This window comes from Pristiophorus japonicus, unplaced genomic scaffold, assembly GCF_044704955.1.
Source record: "Pristiophorus japonicus isolate sPriJap1 unplaced genomic scaffold, sPriJap1.hap1 HAP1_SCAFFOLD_42, whole genome shotgun sequence".
In the NCBI taxonomy this organism is placed as follows: Eukaryota; Metazoa; Chordata; class Chondrichthyes; family Pristiophoridae; genus Pristiophorus; species Pristiophorus japonicus.
In genome coordinates this window covers 670,461-691,487 of record NW_027254090.1, presented here as the reverse complement: position 1 = coordinate 691,487, position 21,027 = coordinate 670,461, and the positions used below count along the sequence as shown (strand labels likewise).

The following is a 21,027-nucleotide window of genomic DNA, read 5'->3' as shown; positions in this document are numbered from 1 at the left end:
AGTTAAAGATTACAGATGTTTTCAACAAAAATAGCGCCTGGAAAAAATACGCAGCGAGAAATGTCAAATGGGAACGTTTGTGATGCAGCGGAACGAAGGAGTAATTAAATAATACATGGCACAATGGAGAAAGGCAAAGTGGGTGGTAATCGGGCAATAACGTAACAAAGGGTGGTCCAGAGGAAGTGTTAGTGTGAATAGCAGAACCATTACCAGACAATGGGAGCGATGCTTATCATCCGATACGTTGAACCTAATGTTGAGGCCAGAAGACGAGAACATGCTTACAATATAGGCTGTCACCGCCTTTTAATCAGACCAGGCAGCTTTGCCAGCCCGGATTGATTTCCTGTATGCTTTGAATTCGGCAGCCAAGGGACGAATTCAAAAAGCAGCTTCTCTCATCTTTTCAGCTCTAGAGAACCAGGACGCACACATATTCAGGGCAGAGGTGGAGATTGACGCTGAATGTATGCTTATCCCAATTGAGGTGAACTTATGCGTACAGACAGGAAGATATACTGATCAAGTATCGGCCGGAACCAAACAAGGCTTTCGGTTATCCAACGAGTCACAGAGCCGAGTACCTCTGAGATATTTTAACTTTACTCAGTTTGGCGGGTTTCACTTTGCTCTGGGATTTGGATGCTGAGGGAACATCGGCGTAAAATCACACGTTTTAACGTGAAATACGTCTGTTTTCTCACATGTCGAGCGGCTGTTAGAAGCGGAACTTTGAGTAAAACATGGCGGGGCTCGTCCGGGATTTGGCCCGTGACTCTCGCATTTCAAATGTGATCATTCCGAAGGGAGAATCATAACCGTGGACCAACGAGCCGCCGACAGTGAAAAGCGCAGCTCTCAGATTCTGACGGTGGTGAGAAATGATATGATGGCCCATCGTGCATGTGCTGTCTCTCAGATACCTATCGAATTAGTGCCCCTCGCCATTGTACTGCAACTGTTCTCCTTTTGACGAATATATTATTAATTTGAGACATGACATGAGGAAAGTACAGCATCCCTGTCAGTAAAAGGGGAATTTGGAGATGAGATGAAATGTGAATGTCAAAAAGTGTTTAACCTGCAAGCCAACGACGACGAGAATGGGATTCGAACCCATGCGTGCAGAGCACAATGGATTAGCAGTCCATCGCCTTAACCTCTCGGCCACCTCGTCTCTGCTATAAGATATCGTCAGCCATTCAATCTCCTGCTTTTTGTATCCAAACAGAAATAATGTGCAAGAAAGTCCACTTCACAGCTTGCTCTGCCCGTGCATGCAGATCGACAATGATGAAAACTTGCCATGAGATTCTTTGAGCAAACAGCCTTCCTTCACTTCAGGTGAGTGACTGGAACAGATGGCTGGTTTCTCGGCAGAATCACAACAAAGAATATAAAATGTCTCGTAGCGAGCTAAGTTGACCGCGGCAGGACTCGAACCTGCAATCTTCTGATAACTTTGCGGTTGTCATCGAAGTCAGACGCCTTATCCATTAGGCCACGCGGCCGCTGCCAGCCACATTCATTGTGTTGTTGTATATATTGCGAGCAAATTCGGGGCAACTGCAATATCAAGGAGTGGATTTAGGAAAAGATGAGCATATTTCGAGTGAATGAACAGATGCACTGCGATCTGGGTGCGCACCGGCGCAGGCAACCCCAATGTAAATTGGAACACTATAGTTTAACAATTCGGTCATTGCAGCTGAAATCATACTCCTTCTCAAACAATACAGGATGACCCGGGTTTATGAGATAATCCGTTTTAAAGGGAAAGATTATGAACCGGAACTGACAACCAGCCCATTTAAACAGACACAGAATGATCCGGAATTGCAAGGACATCCCTTTTACCCAGATGCAGAATGACCCTTGACTGACAGCAGTTCCCTTTTAAAAGAATAAAGTGAGATTTCGATCATCCCTGAAGGCAATTGTGCAGTGGGGCTCAGGACCACGCGGCGCAGAGACTGTTATTGAAGCCACAGGTGATAGACAAGGAGGGAGGGAAGGACGTAAAACCAGCCCAGTCTGAAACACACGAACAAACTAATATTCCTTAACCTCCAAAGCCAGGTTTTGAAATTTCAAATTGGAAATCCGGGACAGACAGCACATCCCTTTGAAACAGACACAGAATGATGAGGGTCTGATAGCACACCATTTTACAGAGACAGAGAATGATCTTGGACAGACAGCAAATCCCCTTAAAAGGGACACGGAAATAGAATGAATAAAAACAGATAAAATTGTAAAACTCGGCAGGTCGTGCAGATTTTGTGGAGGAAGAATCCGGTTTCACGTTCTGTCGGATAATAATTCCGATATTTCAGGAAAAAGTTAAAGATTACAGATGTTTTCAACAAAAATAGCGCCTGGAAAAAATACGCAGCGAGAAATGTCAAATGGGAACGTTTGTGATGCAGCGGAACGAAGGAGTACTTAAATAATACATGGCACAATGGAGAAAGGCAAAGTGGGTGGTAATCGGGCAATAACGTAACAAAGGGTGGTCCAGAGGAAGTGTTAGTGTGAATAGCAGAACCATTACCAGACAATGGGAGCGATGCTTATCATCCGATACGTTGAACCTAATGTTGAGGCCAGAAGACGAGAACATGCTTACAATATAGGCTGTCACCGCCTTTTAATCAGACCAGGCAGCTTTGCCAGCCCGGATTGATTTCCTGTATGCTTTGAATTCGGCAGCCAAGGGACGAATTCAAAAAGCAGCTTCTCTCATCTTTTCAGCTCTAGAGAACCAGGACGCACACATATTCAGGGCAGAGGTGGAGATTGACGCTGAATGTATGCTTATCCCAATTGAGGTGAACTTATGCGTACAGACAGGAAGATATACTGATCAAGTATCGGCCGGAACCAAACAAGGCTTTCGGTTATCCAACGAGTCACAGAGCCGAGTACCTCTGAGATATTTTAACTTTACTCAGTTTGGCGGGTTTCACTTTGCTCTGGGATTTGGATGCTGAGGGAACATCGGCGTAAAATCACACGTTTTAACGTGAAATACGTCTGTTTTCTCACATGTCGAGCGGCTGTTAGAAGCGGAACTTTGAGTAAAACATGGCGGGGCTCGTCCGGGATTTGGCCCGTGACTCTCGCATTTCAAATGTGATCATTCCGAAGGGAGAATCATAACCGTGGACCAACGAGCCGCCGACAGTGAAAAGCGCAGCTCTCAGATTCTGACGGTGGTGAGAAATGATATGATGGCCCATCGTGCATGTGCTGTCTCTCAGATACCTATCGAATTAGTGCCCCTCGCCATTGTACTGCAACTGTTCTCATTTTGACGAATATATTATTAATTTGAGACATGACATGAGGAAAGTACAGCATCCCTGTCAGTAAAAGGGGAATTTGGAGATGAGATGAAATGTGAATGTCAAAAAGTGTTTAACCTGCAAGCCAACGACGACGAGAATGGGATTCGAACCCATGCGTGCAGAGCACAATGGATTAGCAGTCCATCGCCTTAACCTCTCGGCCACCTCGTCTCTGCTATAAGATATCGTCAGCCATTCAATCTCCTGCTTTTTGTATCCAAACAGAAATAATGTGCAAGAAAGTCCACTTCACAGCTTGCTCTGCCCGTGCATGCAGATCGACAATGATGAAAACTTGCCATGAGATTCTTTGAGCAAACAGCCTTCCTTCACTTCAGGTGAGTGACTGGAACAGATGGCTGGTTTCTCGGCAGAATCACAACAAAGAATATAAAATGTCTCGTAGCGAGCTAAGTTGACCGCGGCAGGACTCGAACCTGCAATCTTCTGATAACTTTGCGGTTGTCATCGAAGTCAGACGCCTTATCCATTAGGCCACGCGGCCGCTGCCAGCCACATTCATTGTGTTGTTGTATATATTGCGAGCAAATTCGGGGCAACTGCAATATCAAGGAGTGGATTTAGGAAAAGATGAGCATATTTCGAGTGAATGAACAGATGCACTGCGATCTGGGTGCGCACCGGCGCAGGCAACCCCAATGTAAATTGGAACACTATAGTTTAACAATTCGGTCATTGCAGCTGAAATCATACTCCTTCTCAAACAATACAGGATGACCCGGGTTTATGAGATAATCCGTTTTAAAGGGAAAGATTATGAACCGGAACTGACAACCAGCCCATTTAAACAGACACAGAATGATCCGGAATTGCAAGGACATCCCTTTTACCCAGATGCAGAATGACCCTTGACTGACAGCAGTTCCCTTTTAAAAGAATAAAGTGAGATTTCGATCATCCCTGAAGGCAATTGTGCAGTGGGGCTCAGGACCACGCGGCGCAGAGACTGTTATTGAAGCCACAGGTGATAGACAAGGAGGGAGGGAAGGACGTAAAACCAGCCCAGTCTGAAACACACGAACAAACTAATATTCCTTAACCTCCAAAGCCAGGTTTTGAAATTTCAAATTGGAAATCCGGGACAGACAGCACATCCCTTTGAAACAGACACAGAATGATGAGGGTCTGATAGCACACCATTTTACAGAGACAGAGAATGATCTTGGACAGACAGCAAATCCCCTTAAAAGGGACACGGAAATAGAATGAATAAAAACAGATAAAATTGTAAAACTCGGCAGGTCGTGCAGATTTTGTGGAGGAAGAATCCGGTTTCACGTTCTGTCGGATAATAATTCCGATATTTCAGGAAAAAGTTAAAGATTACAGATGTTTTCAACAAAAATAGCGCCTGGAAAAAATACGCAGCGAGAAATGTCAAATGGGAACGTTTGTGATGCAGCGGAACGAAGGAGTAATTAAATAATACATGGCACAATGGAGAAAGGCAAAGTGGGTGGTAATCGGGCAATAACGTAACAAAGGGTGGTCCAGAGGAAGTGTTAGTGTGAATAGCAGAACCATTACCAGACAATGGGAGCGATGCTTATCATCCGATACGTTGAACCTAATGTTGAGGCCAGAAGACGAGAACATGCTTACAATATAGGCTGTCACCGCCTTTTAATCAGACCAGGCAGCTTTGCCAGCCCGGATTGATTTCCTGTATGCTTTGAATTCGGCAGCCAAGGGACGAATTCAAAAAGCAGCTTCTCTCATCTTTTCAGCTCTAGAGAACCAGGACGCACACATATTCAGGGCAGAGGTGGAGATTGACGCTGAATGTATGCTTATCCCAATTGAGGTGAACTTATGCGTACAGACAGGAAGATATACTGATCAAGTATCGGCCGGAACCAAACAAGGCTTTCGGTTATCCAACGAGTCACAGAGCCGAGTACCTCTGAGATATTTTAACTTTACTCAGTTTGGCGGGTTTCACTTTGCTCTGGGATTTGGATGCTGAGGGAACATCGGCGTAAAATCACACGTTTTAACGTGAAATACGTCTGTTTTCTCACATGTCGAGCGGCTGTTAGAAGCGGAACTTTGAGTAAAACATGGCGGGGCTCGTCCGGGATTTGGCCCGTGACTCTCGCATTTCAAATGTGATCATTCCGAAGGGAGAATCATAACCGTGGACCAACGAGCCGCCGACAGTGAAAAGCGCAGCTCTCAGATTCTGACGGTGGTGAGAAATGATATGATGGCCCATCGTGCATGTGCTGTCTCTCAGATACCTATCGAATTAGTGCCCCTCGCCATTGTACTGCAACTGTTCTCCTTTTGACGAATATATTATTAATTTGAGACATGACATGAGGAAAGTACAGCATCCCTGTCAGTAAAAGGGGAATTTGGAGATGAGATGAAATGTGAATGTCAAAAAGTGTTTAACCTGCAAGCCAACGACGACGAGAATGGGATTCGAACCCATGCGTGCAGAGCACAATGGATTAGCAGTCCATCGCCTTAACCTCTCGGCCACCTCGTCTCTGCTATAAGATATCGTCAGCCATTCAATCTCCTGCTTTTTGTATCCAAACAGAAATAATGTGCAAGAAAGTCCACTTCACAGCTTGCTCTGCCCGTGCATGCAGATCGACAATGATGAAAACTTGCCATGAGATTCTTTGAGCAAACAGCCTTCCTTCACTTCAGGTGAGTGACTGGAACAGATGGCTGGTTTCTCGGCAGAATCACAACAAAGAATATAAAATGTCTCGTAGCGAGCTAAGTTGACCGCGGCAGGACTCGAACCTGCAATCTTCTGATAACTTTGCGGTTGTCATCGAAGTCAGACGCCTTATCCATTAGGCCACGCGGCCGCTGCCAGCCACATTCATTGTGTTGTTGTATATATTGCGAGCAAATTCGGGGCAACTGCAATATCAAGGAGTGGATTTAGGAAAAGATGAGCATATTTCGAGTGAATGAACAGATGCACTGCGATCTGGGTGCGCACCGGCGCAGGCAACCCCAATGTAAATTGGAACACTATAGTTTAACAATTCGGTCATTGCAGCTGAAATCATACTCCTTCTCAAACAATACAGGATGACCCGGGTTTATGAGATAATCCGTTTTAAAGGGAAAGATTATGAACCGGAACTGACAACCAGCCCATTTAAACAGACACAGAATGATCCGGAATTGCAAGGACATCCCTTTTACCCAGATGCAGAATGACCCTTGACTGACAGCAGTTCCCTTTTAAAAGAATAAAGTGAGATTTCGATCATCCCTGAAGGCAATTGTGCAGTGGGGCTCAGGACCACGCGGCGCAGAGACTGTTATTGAAGCCACAGGTGATAGACAAGGAGGGAGGGAAGGACGTAAAACCAGCCCAGTCTGAAACACACGAACAAACTAATATTCCTTAACCTCCAAAGCCAGGTTTTGAAATTTCAAATTGGAAATCCGGGACAGACAGCACATCCCTTTGAAACAGACACAGAATGATGAGGGTCTGATAGCACACCATTTTACAGAGACAGAGAATGATCTTGGACAGACAGCAAATCCCCTTAAAAGGGACACGGAAATAGAATGAATAAAAACAGATAAAATTGTAAAACTCGGCAGGTCGTGCAGATTTTGTGGAGGAAGAATCCGGTTTCACGTTCTGTCGGATAATAATTCCGATATTTCAGGAAAAAGTTAAAGATTACAGATGTTTTCAACAAAAATAGCGCCTGGAAAAAATACGCAGCGAGAAATGTCAAATGGGAACGTTTGTGATGCAGCGGAACGAAGGAGTACTTAAATAATACATGGCACAATGGAGAAAGGCAAAGTGGGTGGTAATCGGGCAATAACGTAACAAAGGGTGGTCCAGAGGAAGTGTTAGTGTGAATAGCAGAACCATTACCAGACAATGGGAGCGATGCTTATCATCCGATACGTTGAACCTAATGTTGAGGCCAGAAGACGAGAACATGCTTACAATATAGGCTGTCACCGCCTTTTAATCAGACCAGGCAGCTTTGCCAGCCCGGATTGATTTCCTGTATGCTTTGAATTCGGCAGCCAAGGGACGAATTCAAAAAGCAGCTTCTCTCATCTTTTCAGCTCTAGAGAACCAGGACGCACACATATTCAGGGCAGAGGTGGAGATTGACGCTGAATGTATGCTTATCCCAATTGAGGTGAACTTATGCGTACAGACAGGAAGATATACTGATCAAGTATCGGCCGGAACCAAACAAGGCTTTCGGTTATCCAACGAGTCACAGAGCCGAGTACCTCTGAGATATTTTAACTTTACTCAGTTTGGCGGGTTTCACTTTGCTCTGGGATTTGGATGCTGAGGGAACATCGGCGTAAAATCACACGTTTTAACGTGAAATACGTCTGTTTTCTCACATGTCGAGCGGCTGTTAGAAGCGGAACTTTGAGTAAAACATGGCGGGGCTCGTCCGGGATTTGGCCCGTGACTCTCGCATTTCAAATGTGATCATTCCGAAGGGAGAATCATAACCGTGGACCAACGAGCCGCCGACAGTGAAAAGCGCAGCTCTCAGATTCTGACGGTGGTGAGAAATGATATGATGGCCCATCGTGCATGTGCTGTCTCTCAGATACCTATCGAATTAGTGCCCCTCGCCATTGTACTGCAACTGTTCTCATTTTGACGAATATATTATTAATTTGAGACATGACATGAGGAAAGTACAGCATCCCTGTCAGTAAAAGGGGAATTTGGAGATGAGATGAAATGTGAATGTCAAAAAGTGTTTAACCTGCAAGCCAACGACGACGAGAATGGGATTCGAACCCATGCGTGCAGAGCACAATGGATTAGCAGTCCATCGCCTTAACCTCTCGGCCACCTCGTCTCTGCTATAAGATATCGTCAGCCATTCAATCTCCTGCTTTTTGTATCCAAACAGAAATAATGTGCAAGAAAGTCCACTTCACAGCTTGCTCTGCCCGTGCATGCAGATCGACAATGATGAAAACTTGCCATGAGATTCTTTGAGCAAACAGCCTTCCTTCACTTCAGGTGAGTGACTGGAACAGATGGCTGGTTTCTCGGCAGAATCACAACAAAGAATATAAAATGTCTCGTAGCGAGCTAAGTTGACCGCGGCAGGACTCGAACCTGCAATCTTCTGATAACTTTGCGGTTGTCATCGAAGTCAGACGCCTTATCCATTAGGCCACGCGGCCGCTGCCAGCCACATTCATTGTGTTGTTGTATATATTGCGAGCAAATTCGGGGCAACTGCAATATCAAGGAGTGGATTTAGGAAAAGATGAGCATATTTCGAGTGAATGAACAGATGCACTGCGATCTGGGTGCGCACCGGCGCAGGCAACCCCAATGTAAATTGGAACACTATAGTTTAACAATTCGGTCATTGCAGCTGAAATCATACTCCTTCTCAAACAATACAGGATGACCCGGGTTTATGAGATAATCCGTTTTAAAGGGAAAGATTATGAACCGGAACTGACAACCAGCCCATTTAAACAGACACAGAATGATCCGGAATTGCAAGGACATCCCTTTTACCCAGATGCAGAATGACCCTTGACTGACAGCAGTTCCCTTTTAAAAGAATAAAGTGAGATTTCGATCATCCCTGAAGGCAATTGTGCAGTGGGGCTCAGGACCACGCGGCGCAGAGACTGTTATTGAAGCCACAGGTGATAGACAAGGAGGGAGGGAAGGACGTAAAACCAGCCCAGTCTGAAACACACGAACAAACTAATATTCCTTAACCTCCAAAGCCAGGTTTTGAAATTTCAAATTGGAAATCCGGGACAGACAGCACATCCCTTTGAAACAGACACAGAATGATGAGGGTCTGATAGCACACCATTTTACAGAGACAGAGAATGATCTTGGACAGACAGCAAATCCCCTTAAAAGGGACACGGAAATAGAATGAATAAAAACAGATAAAATTGTAAAACTCGGCAGGTCGTGCAGATTTTGTGGAGGAAGAATCCGGTTTCACGTTCTGTCGGATAATAATTCCGATATTTCAGGAAAAAGTTAAAGATTACAGATGTTTTCAACAAAAATAGCGCCTGGAAAAAATACGCAGCGAGAAATGTCAAATGGGAACGTTTGTGATGCAGCGGAACGAAGGAGTACTTAAATAATACATGGCACAATGGAGAAAGGCAAAGTGGGTGGTAATCGGGCAATAACGTAACAAAGGGTGGTCCAGAGGAAGTGTTAGTGTGAATAGCAGAACCATTACCAGACAATGGGAGCGATGCTTATCATCCGATACGTTGAACCTAATGTTGAGGCCAGAAGACGAGAACATGCTTACAATATAGGCTGTCACCGCCTTTTAATCAGACCAGGCAGCTTTGCCAGCCCGGATTGATTTCCTGTATGCTTTGAATTCGGCAGCCAAGGGACGAATTCAAAAAGCAGCTTCTCTCATCTTTTCAGCTCTAGAGAACCAGGACGCACACATATTCAGGGCAGAGGTGGAGATTGACGCTGAATGTATGCTTATCCCAATTGAGGTGAACTTATGCGTACAGACAGGAAGATATACTGATCAAGTATCGGCCGGAACCAAACAAGGCTTTCGGTTATCCAACGAGTCACAGAGCCGAGTACCTCTGAGATATTTTAACTTTACTCAGTTTGGCGGGTTTCACTTTGCTCTGGGATTTGGATGCTGAGGGAACATCGGCGTAAAATCACACGTTTTAACGTGAAATACGTCTGTTTTCTCACATGTCGAGCGGCTGTTAGAAGCGGAACTTTGAGTAAAACATGGCGGGGCTCGTCCGGGATTTGGCCCGTGACTCTCGCATTTCAAATGTGATCATTCCGAAGGGAGAATCATAACCGTGGACCAACGAGCCGCCGACAGTGAAAAGCGCAGCTCTCAGATTCTGACGGTGGTGAGAAATGATATGATGGCCCATCGTGCATGTGCTGTCTCTCAGATACCTATCGAATTAGTGCCCCTCGCCATTGTACTGCAACTGTTCTCATTTTGACGAATATATTATTAATTTGAGACATGACATGAGGAAAGTACAGCATCCCTGTCAGTAAAAGGGGAATTTGGAGATGAGATGAAATGTGAATGTCAAAAAGTGTTTAACCTGCAAGCCAACGACGACGAGAATGGGATTCGAACCCATGCGTGCAGAGCACAATGGATTAGCAGTCCATCGCCTTAACCTCTCGGCCACCTCGTCTCTGCTATAAGATATCGTCAGCCATTCAATCTCCTGCTTTTTGTATCCAAACAGAAATAATGTGCAAGAAAGTCCACTTCACAGCTTGCTCTGCCCGTGCATGCAGATCGACAATGATGAAAACTTGCCATGAGATTCTTTGAGCAAACAGCCTTCCTTCACTTCAGGTGAGTGACTGGAACAGATGGCTGGTTTCTCGGCAGAATCACAACAAAGAATATAAAATGTCTCGTAGCGAGCTAAGTTGACCGCGGCAGGACTCGAACCTGCAATCTTCTGATAACTTTGCGGTTGTCATCGAAGTCAGACGCCTTATCCATTAGGCCACGCGGCCGCTGCCAGCCACATTCATTGTGTTGTTGTATATATTGCGAGCAAATTCGGGGCAACTGCAATATCAAGGAGTGGATTTAGGAAAAGATGAGCATATTTCGAGTGAATGAACAGATGCACTGCGATCTGGGTGCGCACCGGCGCAGGCAACCCCAATGTAAATTGGAACACTATAGTTTAACAATTCGGTCATTGCAGCTGAAATCATACTCCTTCTCAAACAATACAGGATGACCCGGGTTTATGAGATAATCCGTTTTAAAGGGAAAGATTATGAACCGGAACTGACAACCAGCCCATTTAAACAGACACAGAATGATCCGGAATTGCAAGGACATCCCTTTTACCCAGATGCAGAATGACCCTTGACTGACAGCAGTTCCCTTTTAAAAGAATAAAGTGAGATTTCGATCATCCCTGAAGGCAATTGTGCAGTGGGGCTCAGGACCACGCGGCGCAGAGACTGTTATTGAAGCCACAGGTGATAGACAAGGAGGGAGGGAAGGACGTAAAACCAGCCCAGTCTGAAACACACGAACAAACTAATATTCCTTAACCTCCAAAGCCAGGTTTTGAAATTTCAAATTGGAAATCCGGGACAGACAGCACATCCCTTTGAAACAGACACAGAATGATGAGGGTCTGATAGCACACCATTTTACAGAGACAGAGAATGATCTTGGACAGACAGCAAATCCCCTTAAAAGGGACACGGAAATAGAATGAATAAAAACAGATAAAATTGTAAAACTCGGCAGGTCGTGCAGATTTTGTGGAGGAAGAATCCGGTTTCACGTTCTGTCGGATAATAATTCCGATATTTCAGGAAAAAGTTAAAGATTACAGATGTTTTCAACAAAAATAGCGCCTGGAAAAAATACGCAGCGAGAAATGTCAAATGGGAACGTTTGTGATGCAGCGGAACGAAGGAGTAATTAAATAATACATGGCACAATGGAGAAAGGCAAAGTGGGTGGTAATCGGGCAATAACGTAACAAAGGGTGGTCCAGAGGAAGTGTTAGTGTGAATAGCAGAACCATTACCAGACAATGGGAGCGATGCTTATCATCCGATACGTTGAACCTAATGTTGAGGCCAGAAGACGAGAACATGCTTACAATATAGGCTGTCACCGCCTTTTAATCAGACCAGGCAGCTTTGCCAGCCCGGATTGATTTCCTGTATGCTTTGAATTCGGCAGCCAAGGGACGAATTCAAAAAGCAGCTTCTCTCATCTTTTCAGCTCTAGAGAACCAGGACGCACACATATTCAGGGCAGAGGTGGAGATTGACGCTGAATGTATGCTTATCCCAATTGAGGTGAACTTATGCGTACAGACAGGAAGATATACTGATCAAGTATCGGCCGGAACCAAACAAGGCTTTCGGTTATCCAACGAGTCACAGAGCCGAGTACCTCTGAGATATTTTAACTTTACTCAGTTTGGCGGGTTTCACTTTGCTCTGGGATTTGGATGCTGAGGGAACATCGGCGTAAAATCACACGTTTTAACGTGAAATACGTCTGTTTTCTCACATGTCGAGCGGCTGTTAGAAGCGGAACTTTGAGTAAAACATGGCGGGGCTCGTCCGGGATTTGGCCCGTGACTCTCGCATTTCAAATGTGATCATTCCGAAGGGAGAATCATAACCGTGGACCAACGAGCCGCCGACAGTGAAAAGCGCAGCTCTCAGATTCTGACGGTGGTGAGAAATGATATGATGGCCCATCGTGCATGTGCTGTCTCTCAGATACCTATCGAATTAGTGCCCCTCGCCATTGTACTGCAACTGTTCTCCTTTTGACGAATATATTATTAATTTGAGACATGACATGAGGAAAGTACAGCATCCCTGTCAGTAAAAGGGGAATTTGGAGATGAGATGAAATGTGAATGTCAAAAAGTGTTTAACCTGCAAGCCAACGACGACGAGAATGGGATTCGAACCCATGCGTGCAGAGCACAATGGATTAGCAGTCCATCGCCTTAACCTCTCGGCCACCTCGTCTCTGCTATAAGATATCGTCAGCCATTCAATCTCCTGCTTTTTGTATCCAAACAGAAATAATGTGCAAGAAAGTCCACTTCACAGCTTGCTCTGCCCGTGCATGCAGATCGACAATGATGAAAACTTGCCATGAGATTCTTTGAGCAAACAGCCTTCCTTCACTTCAGGTGAGTGACTGGAACAGATGGCTGGTTTCTCGGCAGAATCACAACAAAGAATATAAAATGTCTCGTAGCGAGCTAAGTTGACCGCGGCAGGACTCGAACCTGCAATCTTCTGATAACTTTGCGGTTGTCATCGAAGTCAGACGCCTTATCCATTAGGCCACGCGGCCGCTGCCAGCCACATTCATTGTGTTGTTGTATATATTGCGAGCAAATTCGGGGCAACTGCAATATCAAGGAGTGGATTTAGGAAAAGATGAGCATATTTCGAGTGAATGAACAGATGCACTGCGATCTGGGTGCGCACCGGCGCAGGCAACCCCAATGTAAATTGGAACACTATAGTTTAACAATTCGGTCATTGCAGCTGAAATCATACTCCTTCTCAAACAATACAGGATGACCCGGGTTTATGAGATAATCCGTTTTAAAGGGAAAGATTATGAACCGGAACTGACAACCAGCCCATTTAAACAGACACAGAATGATCCGGAATTGCAAGGACATCCCTTTTACCCAGATGCAGAATGACCCTTGACTGACAGCAGTTCCCTTTTAAAAGAATAAAGTGAGATTTCGATCATCCCTGAAGGCAATTGTGCAGTGGGGCTCAGGACCACGCGGCGCAGAGACTGTTATTGAAGCCACAGGTGATAGACAAGGAGGGAGGGAAGGACGTAAAACCAGCCCAGTCTGAAACACACGAACAAACTAATATTCCTTAACCTCCAAAGCCAGGTTTTGAAATTTCAAATTGGAAATCCGGGACAGACAGCACATCCCTTTGAAACAGACACAGAATGATGAGGGTCTGATAGCACACCATTTTACAGAGACAGAGAATGATCTTGGACAGACAGCAAATCCCCTTAAAAGGGACACGGAAATAGAATGAATAAAAACAGATAAAATTGTAAAACTCGGCAGGTCGTGCAGATTTTGTGGAGGAAGAATCCGGTTTCACGTTCTGTCGGATAATAATTCCGATATTTCAGGAAAAAGTTAAAGATTACAGATGTTTTCAACAAAAATAGCGCCTGGAAAAAATACGCAGCGAGAAATGTCAAATGGGAACGTTTGTGATGCAGCGGAACGAAGGAGTACTTAAATAATACATGGCACAATGGAGAAAGGCAAAGTGGGTGGTAATCGGGCAATAACGTAACAAAGGGTGGTCCAGAGGAAGTGTTAGTGTGAATAGCAGAACCATTACCAGACAATGGGAGCGATGCTTATCATCCGATACGTTGAACCTAATGTTGAGGCCAGAAGACGAGAACATGCTTACAATATAGGCTGTCACCGCCTTTTAATCATACCAGGCAGCTTTGCCAGCCCGGATTGATTTCCTGTATGCTTTGAATTCGGCAGCCAAGGGACGAATTCAAAAAGCAGCTTCTCTCATCTTTTCAGCTCTAGAGAACCAGGACGCACACATATTCAGGGCAGAGGTGGAGATTGACGCTGAATGTATGCTTATCCCAATTGAGGTGAACTTATGCGTACAGACAGGAAGATATACTGATCAAGTATCGGCCGGAACCAAACAAGGCTTTCGGTTATCCAACGAGTCACAGAGCCGAGTACCTCTGAGATATTTTAACTTTACTCAGTTTGGCGGGTTTCACTTTGCTCTGGGATTTGGATGCTGAGGGAACATCGGCGTAAAATCACACGTTTTAACGTGAAATACGTCTGTTTTCTCACATGTCGAGCGGCTGTTAGAAGCGGAACTTTGAGTAAAACATGGCGGGGCTCGTCCGGGATTTGGCCCGTGACTCTCGCATTTCAAATGTGATCATTCCGAAGGGAGAATCATAACCGTGGACCAACGAGCCGCCGACAGTGAAAAGCGCAGCTCTCAGATTCTGACGGTGGTGAGAAATGATATGATGGCCCATCGTGCATGTGCTGTCTCTCAGATACCTATCGAATTAGTGCCCCTCGCCATTGTACTGCAACTGTTCTCATTTTGACGAATATATTATTAATTTGAGACATGACATGAGGAAAGTACAGCATCCCTGTCAGTAAAAGGGGAATTTGGAGATGAGATGAAATGTGAATGTCAAAAAGTGTTTAACCTGCAAGCCAACGACGACGAGAATGGGATTCGAACCCATGCGTGCAGAGCACAATGGATTAGCAGTCCATCGCCTTAACCTCTCGGCCACCTCGTCTCTGCTATAAGATATCGTCAGCCATTCAATCTCCTGCTTTTTGTATCCAAACAGAAATAATGTGCAAGAAAGTCCACTTCACAGCTTGCTCTGCCCGTGCATGCAGATCGACAATGATGAAAACTTGCCATGAGATTCTTTGAGCAAACAGCCTTCCTTCACTTCAGGTGAGTGACTGGAACAGATGGCTGGTTTCTCGGCAGAATCACAACAAAGAATATAAAATGTCTCGTAGCGAGCTAAGTTGACCGCGGCAGGACTCGAACCTGCAATCTTCTGATAACTTTGCGGTTGTCATCGAAGTCAGACGCCTTATCCATTAGGCCACGCGGCCGCTGCCAGCCACATTCATTGTGTTGTTGTATATATTGCGAGCAAATTCGGGGCAACTGCAATATCAAGGAGTGGATTTAGGAAAAGATGAGCATATTTCGAGTGAATGAACAGATGCACTGCGATCTGGGTGCGCACCGGCGCAGGCAACCCCAATGTAAATTGGAACACTATAGTTTAACAATTCGGTCATTGCAGCTGAAATCATACTCCTTCTCAAACAATACAGGATGACCCGGGTTTATGAGATAATCCGTTTTAAAGGGAAAGATTATGAACCGGAACTGACAACCAGCCCATTTAAACAGACACAGAATGATCCGGAATTGCAAGGACATCCCTTTTACCCAGATGCAGAATGACCCTTGACTGACAGCAGTTCCCTTTTAAAAGAATAAAGTGAGATTTCGATCATCCCTGAAGGCAATTGTGCAGTGGGGCTCAGGACCACGCGGCGCAGAGACTGTTATTGAAGCCACAGGTGATAGACAAGGAGGGAGGGAAGGACGTAAAACCAGCCCAGTCTGAAACACACGAACAAACTAATATTCCTTAACCTCCAAAGCCAGGTTTTGAAATTTCAAATTGGAAATCCGGGACAGACAGCACATCCCTTTGAAACAGACACAGAATGATGAGGGTCTGATAGCACACCATTTTACAGAGACAGAGAATGATCTTGGACAGACAGCAAATCCCCTTAAAAGGGACACGGAAATAGAATGAATAAAAACAGATAAAATTGTAAAACTCGGCAGGTCGTGCAGATTTTGTGGAGGAAGAATCCGGTTTCACGTTCTGTCGGATAATAATTCCGATATTTCAGGAAAAAGTTAAAGATTACAGATGTTTTCAACAAAAATAGCGCCTGGAAAAAATACGCAGCGAGAAATGTCAAATGGGAACGTTTGTGATGCAGCGGAACGAAGGAGTACTTAAATAATACATGGCACAATGGAGAAAGGCATAGTGGGTGGTAATCGGGCAATAACGTAACAAAGGGTGGTCCAGAGGAAGTGTTAGTGTGAATAGCAGAACCATTACCAGACAATGGGAGCGATGCTTATCATCCGATACGTTGAACCTAATGTTGAGGCCAGAAGACGAGAACATGCTTACAATATAGGCTGTCACCGCCTTTTAATCAGACCAGGCAGCTTTGCCAGCCCGGATTGATTTCCTGTATGCTTTGAATTCGGCAGCCAAGGGACGAATTCAAAAAGCAGCTTCTCTCATCTTTTCAGCTCTAGAGAACCAGGACGCACACATATTCAGGGCAGAGGTGGAGATTGACGCTGAATGTATGCTTATCCCAATTGAGGTGAACTTATGCGTACAGACAGGAAGATATACTGATCAAGTATCGGCCGGAACCAAACAAGGCTTTCGGTTATCCAACGAGTCACAGAGCCGAGTACCTCTGAGATATTTTAACTTTACTCAGTTTGGCGGGTTTCACTTTGCTCTGGGATTTGGATGCTGAGGGAACATCGGCGTAAAATCACACGTTTTAACGTGAAATACGTCTGTTTTCTCACATGTCGAGCGGCTGTTAGAAGCGGAACTTTGAGTAAAACATGGCGGGGCTCGTCCGGGATTTGGCTCGTGACTCTCGCATTTCAAATGTGATCATTCCGAAGGGAGAATCATAACCGTGGACCAACGAGCCGCCGACAGTGAAAAGCGCAGCTCTCAGATTCTGACGGTGGTGAGAAATGATATGATGGCCCATCGTGCATGTGCTGTCTCTCAGATACCTATCGAATTAGTGCCCCTCGCCATTGTACTGCAACTGTTCTCATTTTGACGAATATATTATTAATTTGAGACATGACATGAGGAAAGTACAGCATCCCTGTCAGTAAAAGGGGAATTTGGAGATGAGATGAAATGTGAATGTCAAAAAGTGTTTAACCTGCAAGCCAACGACGACGAGAATGGGATTCGAACCCATGCGTGCAGAGCACAATGGATTAGCAGTCCATCGCCTTAACCTCTCGGCCACCTCGTCTCTGCTATAAGATATCGTCAGCCATTCAATCTCCTGCTTTTTGTATCCAAACAGAAATAATGTGCAAGAAAGTCCACTTCACAGCTTGCTCTGCCCGTGCATGCAGATCGACAATGATGAAAACTTGCCATGAGATTCTTTGAGCAAACAGCCTTCCTTCACTTCAGGTGAGTGACTGGAACAGATGGCTGGTTTCTCGGCAGAATCACAACAAAGAATATAAAATGTCTCGTAGCGAGCTAAGTTGACCGCGGCAGGACTCGAACCTGCAATCTTCTGATAACTTTGCGGTTGTCATCGAAGTCAGACGCCTTATCCATTAGGCCACGCGGCCACTGCCAGCCACATTCATTGTGTTGTTGTATATATTGCGAGCAAATTCGGGGCAACTGCAATATCAAGGAGTGGATTTAGGAAAAGATGAGCATATTTCGAGTGAATGAACAGATGCACTGCGATCTGGGTGCGCACCGGCGCAGGCAACCCCAATGTAAATTGGAACACTATAGTTTAACAATTCGGTCATTGCAGCTGAAATCATACTCCTTCTCAAACAATACAGGATGACCCGGGTTTATGAGATAATCCGTTTTAAAGGGAAAGATTATGATCCGGAACTGACAACCAGCCCATTTAAACAGACACAGAATGATCCGGAATTGCAAGGACATCCCTTTTACCCAGATGCAGAATGACCCTTGACTGACAGCAGTTCCCTTTTAAAAGAATAAAGTGAGATTTCGATCATCCCTGAAGGCAATTGTGCAGTGGGGCTCAGGACCACGCGGCGCAGAGACTGTTATTGAAGCCACAGGTGATAGACAAGGAGGGAGGGAAGGACGTAAAACCAGCCCAGTCTGAAACACACGAACAAACTAATATTCCTTAACCTCCAAAGCCAGGTTTTGAAATTTCAAATTGGAAATCCGGGACAGACAGCACATCCCTTTGAAACAGACACAGAATGATGAGGGTCTGATAGCACACCATTTTACAGAGACAGAGAATGATCTTGGACAGACAGCAAATCCCCTTAAAAGGGACACGGAAATAGAATGAATAAAAACAGATAAAATTGTAAAACTCGGCAGGTCGTGCAGATTTTGTGGAGGAAGAATCCGGTTTCACGTTCTGTCGGATAATAATTCCGATATTTCAGGAAAAAGTTAAAGATTACAGATGTTTTCAACAAAAATAGCGCCTGGAAAAAATACGCAGCGAGAAATGTCAAATGGGAACGTTTGTGATGCAGCGGAACGAAGGAGTAATTAAATAATACATGGCACAATGGAGAAAGGCAAAGTGGGTGGTAATCGGGCAATAACGTAACAAAGGGTGGTCCAGAGGAAGTGTTAGTGGGAATAGCAGAACCATTACCAGACAATGGGAGCGATGCTTATCATCCGATACGTTGAACCTAATGTTGAGGCCAGAAGACGAGAACATGCTTACAATATAGGCTGTCACCGCCTTTTAATCAGACCAGGCAGCTTTGCCAGCCCGGATTGATTTCCTGTATGCTTTGAATTCGGCAGCCAAGGGACGAATTCAAAAAGCAGCTTCTCTCATCTTTTCAGCTCTAGAGAACCAGGACGCACACATATTCAGGGCAGAGGTGGAGATTGACGCTGAATGTATGCTTATCCCAATTGAGGTGAACTTATGCGTACAGACAGGAAGATATACTGATCAAGTATCGGCCGGAACCAAACAAGGCTTTCGGTTATCCAACGAGTCACAGAGCCGAGTACCTCTGAGATATTTTAACTTTACTCAGTTTGGCGGGTTTCACTTTGCTCTGGGATTTGGATGCTGAGGGAACATCGGCGTAAAATCACACGTTTTAACGTGAAATACGTCTGTTTTCTCACATGTCGAGCGGCTGTTAGAAGCGGAACTTTGAGTAAAACATGGCGGGGCTCGTCCGGGATTTGGCCCGTGACTCTCGCATTTCAAATGTGATCATTCCGAAGGGAGAATCATAACCGTGGACCAACGAGCCGCCGACAGTGAAAAGCGCAGCTCTCAGATTCTGACGGTGGTGAGAAATGATATGATGGCCCATCGTGCATGTGCTGTCTCTCAGATACCTATCGAATTAGTGCCCCTCGCCATTGTACTGCAACTGTTCTCCTTTTGACGAATATATTATTAATTTGAGACATGACATGAGGAAAGTACAGCATCCCTGTCAGTAAAAGGGGAATTTGGAGATGAGATGAAATGTGAATGTCAAAAAGTGTTTAACCTGCAAGCCAACGACGACGAGAATGGGATTCGAACCCATGCGTGCAGAGCACAATGGATTAGCAGTCCATCGCCTTAACCTCTCGGCCACCTCGTCTCTGCTATAAGATATCGTCAGCCATTCAATCTCCTGCTTTTTGTATCCAAACAGAAATAATGTGCAAGAAAGTCCACTTCACAGCTTGCTCTGCCCGTGCATGCAGATCGACAATGATGAAAACTTGCCATGAGATTCTTTGAGCAAACAGCCTTCCTTCACTTCAGGTGAGTGACTGGAACAGATGGCTGGTTTCTCGGCAGAATCACAACAAAGAATATAAAATGTCTCGTAGCGAGCTAAGTTGACCGCGGCAGGACTCGAACCTGCAATCTTCTGATAACTTTGCGGTTGTCATCGAAGTCAGACGCCTTATCCATTAGGCCACGCGGCCGCTGCCAGCCACATTCATTGTGTTGTTGTATATATTGCGAGCAAATTCGGGGCAACTGCAATATCAAGGAGTGGATTTAGGAAAAGATGAGCATATTTCGAGTGAATGAACAGATGCACTGCGATCTGGGTGCGCACCGGCGCAGGCAACCCCAATGTAAATTGGAACACTATAGTTTAACAATTCGGTCATTGCAGCTGAAATCATACTCCTTCTCAAACAATACAGGATGACCCGGGTTTATGAGATAATCCGTTTTAAAGGGAAAGATTATGAACCGGAACTGACAACCAGCCCATTTAAACAGACACAGAATGATCCGGAATTGCAAGGACATCCCTTTTACCCAGATGCAGAATGACCCTTGACTGACAGCAGTTCCCTTTTAAAAGAATAAAGTGAGATTTCGATCATCCCTGAAGGCAATTGTGCAGTGGGGCTCAGGACCACGCGGCGCAGAGACTGTTATTGAAGCCACAGGTGATAGACAAGGAGGGAGGGAAGGACGTAAAACCAGCCCAGTCTGAAACACACGAACAAACTAATATTCCTTAACCTCCAAAGCCAGGTTTTGAAATTTCAAATTGGAAATCCGGGACAGACAGCACATCCCTTTGAAACAGACACAGAATGATGAGGGTCTGATAGCACACCATTTTACAGAGACAGAGAATGATCTTGGACAGACAGCAAATCCCCTTAAAAGGGACACGGAAATAGAATGAATAAAAACAGATAAAATTGTAAAACTCGGCAGGTCG

General features: G+C 45.1%; 18 non-coding genes across 18 annotated transcripts; all 18 read right to left on the bottom strand.

Annotated features, from left to right (window-relative positions):
* Positions 1 to 1,098: 1,098 nt before the first annotated feature.
* trnas-gcu (transfer RNA serine (anticodon GCU)) lies at positions 1,099 to 1,180 on the bottom strand. The gene has a single exon. It is a non-coding gene; the product is annotated as a tRNA-Ser (tRNA).
* A 245-nt stretch (positions 1,181 to 1,425) lies between these two features.
* On the bottom strand, positions 1,426 to 1,514 carry trnar-ucg (transfer RNA arginine (anticodon UCG)). Its single transcript is given in 2 exon segments — positions 1,426 to 1,461; positions 1,478 to 1,514. It is a non-coding gene; the product is annotated as a tRNA-Arg (tRNA).
* A 1,928-nt stretch (positions 1,515 to 3,442) lies between these two features.
* Positions 3,443 to 3,524, bottom strand: trnas-gcu (transfer RNA serine (anticodon GCU)). Its single transcript has one exon. It is a non-coding gene; the product is annotated as a tRNA-Ser (tRNA).
* A 245-nt stretch (positions 3,525 to 3,769) lies between these two features.
* Positions 3,770 to 3,858, bottom strand: trnar-ucg (transfer RNA arginine (anticodon UCG)). Its single transcript is given in 2 exon segments — positions 3,770 to 3,805; positions 3,822 to 3,858. It is a non-coding gene; the product is annotated as a tRNA-Arg (tRNA).
* Positions 3,859 to 5,786: 1,928 nt separating this feature from the next.
* On the bottom strand, positions 5,787 to 5,868 carry trnas-gcu (transfer RNA serine (anticodon GCU)). The gene has a single exon. It is a non-coding gene; the product is annotated as a tRNA-Ser (tRNA).
* A 245-nt stretch (positions 5,869 to 6,113) lies between these two features.
* trnar-ucg (transfer RNA arginine (anticodon UCG)) lies at positions 6,114 to 6,202 on the bottom strand. The gene is given in 2 exon segments: positions 6,114 to 6,149; positions 6,166 to 6,202. It is a non-coding gene; the product is annotated as a tRNA-Arg (tRNA).
* A 1,928-nt stretch (positions 6,203 to 8,130) lies between these two features.
* trnas-gcu (transfer RNA serine (anticodon GCU)) lies at positions 8,131 to 8,212 on the bottom strand. The gene has a single exon. It is a non-coding gene; the product is annotated as a tRNA-Ser (tRNA).
* Positions 8,213 to 8,457: 245 nt separating this feature from the next.
* Positions 8,458 to 8,546, bottom strand: trnar-ucg (transfer RNA arginine (anticodon UCG)). Its single transcript is given in 2 exon segments — positions 8,458 to 8,493; positions 8,510 to 8,546. It is a non-coding gene; the product is annotated as a tRNA-Arg (tRNA).
* A 1,928-nt stretch (positions 8,547 to 10,474) lies between these two features.
* Positions 10,475 to 10,556, bottom strand: trnas-gcu (transfer RNA serine (anticodon GCU)). The gene has a single exon. It is a non-coding gene; the product is annotated as a tRNA-Ser (tRNA).
* A 245-nt stretch (positions 10,557 to 10,801) lies between these two features.
* Positions 10,802 to 10,890, bottom strand: trnar-ucg (transfer RNA arginine (anticodon UCG)). The gene is given in 2 exon segments: positions 10,802 to 10,837; positions 10,854 to 10,890. It is a non-coding gene; the product is annotated as a tRNA-Arg (tRNA).
* Positions 10,891 to 12,818: 1,928 nt separating this feature from the next.
* On the bottom strand, positions 12,819 to 12,900 carry trnas-gcu (transfer RNA serine (anticodon GCU)). Its single transcript has one exon. It is a non-coding gene; the product is annotated as a tRNA-Ser (tRNA).
* Positions 12,901 to 13,145: 245 nt separating this feature from the next.
* trnar-ucg (transfer RNA arginine (anticodon UCG)) lies at positions 13,146 to 13,234 on the bottom strand. Its single transcript is given in 2 exon segments — positions 13,146 to 13,181; positions 13,198 to 13,234. It is a non-coding gene; the product is annotated as a tRNA-Arg (tRNA).
* A 1,928-nt stretch (positions 13,235 to 15,162) lies between these two features.
* trnas-gcu (transfer RNA serine (anticodon GCU)) lies at positions 15,163 to 15,244 on the bottom strand. The gene has a single exon. It is a non-coding gene; the product is annotated as a tRNA-Ser (tRNA).
* Positions 15,245 to 15,489: 245 nt separating this feature from the next.
* Positions 15,490 to 15,578, bottom strand: trnar-ucg (transfer RNA arginine (anticodon UCG)). Its single transcript is given in 2 exon segments — positions 15,490 to 15,525; positions 15,542 to 15,578. It is a non-coding gene; the product is annotated as a tRNA-Arg (tRNA).
* Positions 15,579 to 17,506: 1,928 nt separating this feature from the next.
* On the bottom strand, positions 17,507 to 17,588 carry trnas-gcu (transfer RNA serine (anticodon GCU)). Its single transcript has one exon. It is a non-coding gene; the product is annotated as a tRNA-Ser (tRNA).
* A 245-nt stretch (positions 17,589 to 17,833) lies between these two features.
* trnar-ucg (transfer RNA arginine (anticodon UCG)) lies at positions 17,834 to 17,922 on the bottom strand. The gene is given in 2 exon segments: positions 17,834 to 17,869; positions 17,886 to 17,922. It is a non-coding gene; the product is annotated as a tRNA-Arg (tRNA).
* Positions 17,923 to 19,850: 1,928 nt separating this feature from the next.
* Positions 19,851 to 19,932, bottom strand: trnas-gcu (transfer RNA serine (anticodon GCU)). Its single transcript has one exon. It is a non-coding gene; the product is annotated as a tRNA-Ser (tRNA).
* Positions 19,933 to 20,177: 245 nt separating this feature from the next.
* trnar-ucg (transfer RNA arginine (anticodon UCG)) lies at positions 20,178 to 20,266 on the bottom strand. The gene is given in 2 exon segments: positions 20,178 to 20,213; positions 20,230 to 20,266. It is a non-coding gene; the product is annotated as a tRNA-Arg (tRNA).
* Positions 20,267 to 21,027: the final 761 nt, after the last annotated feature.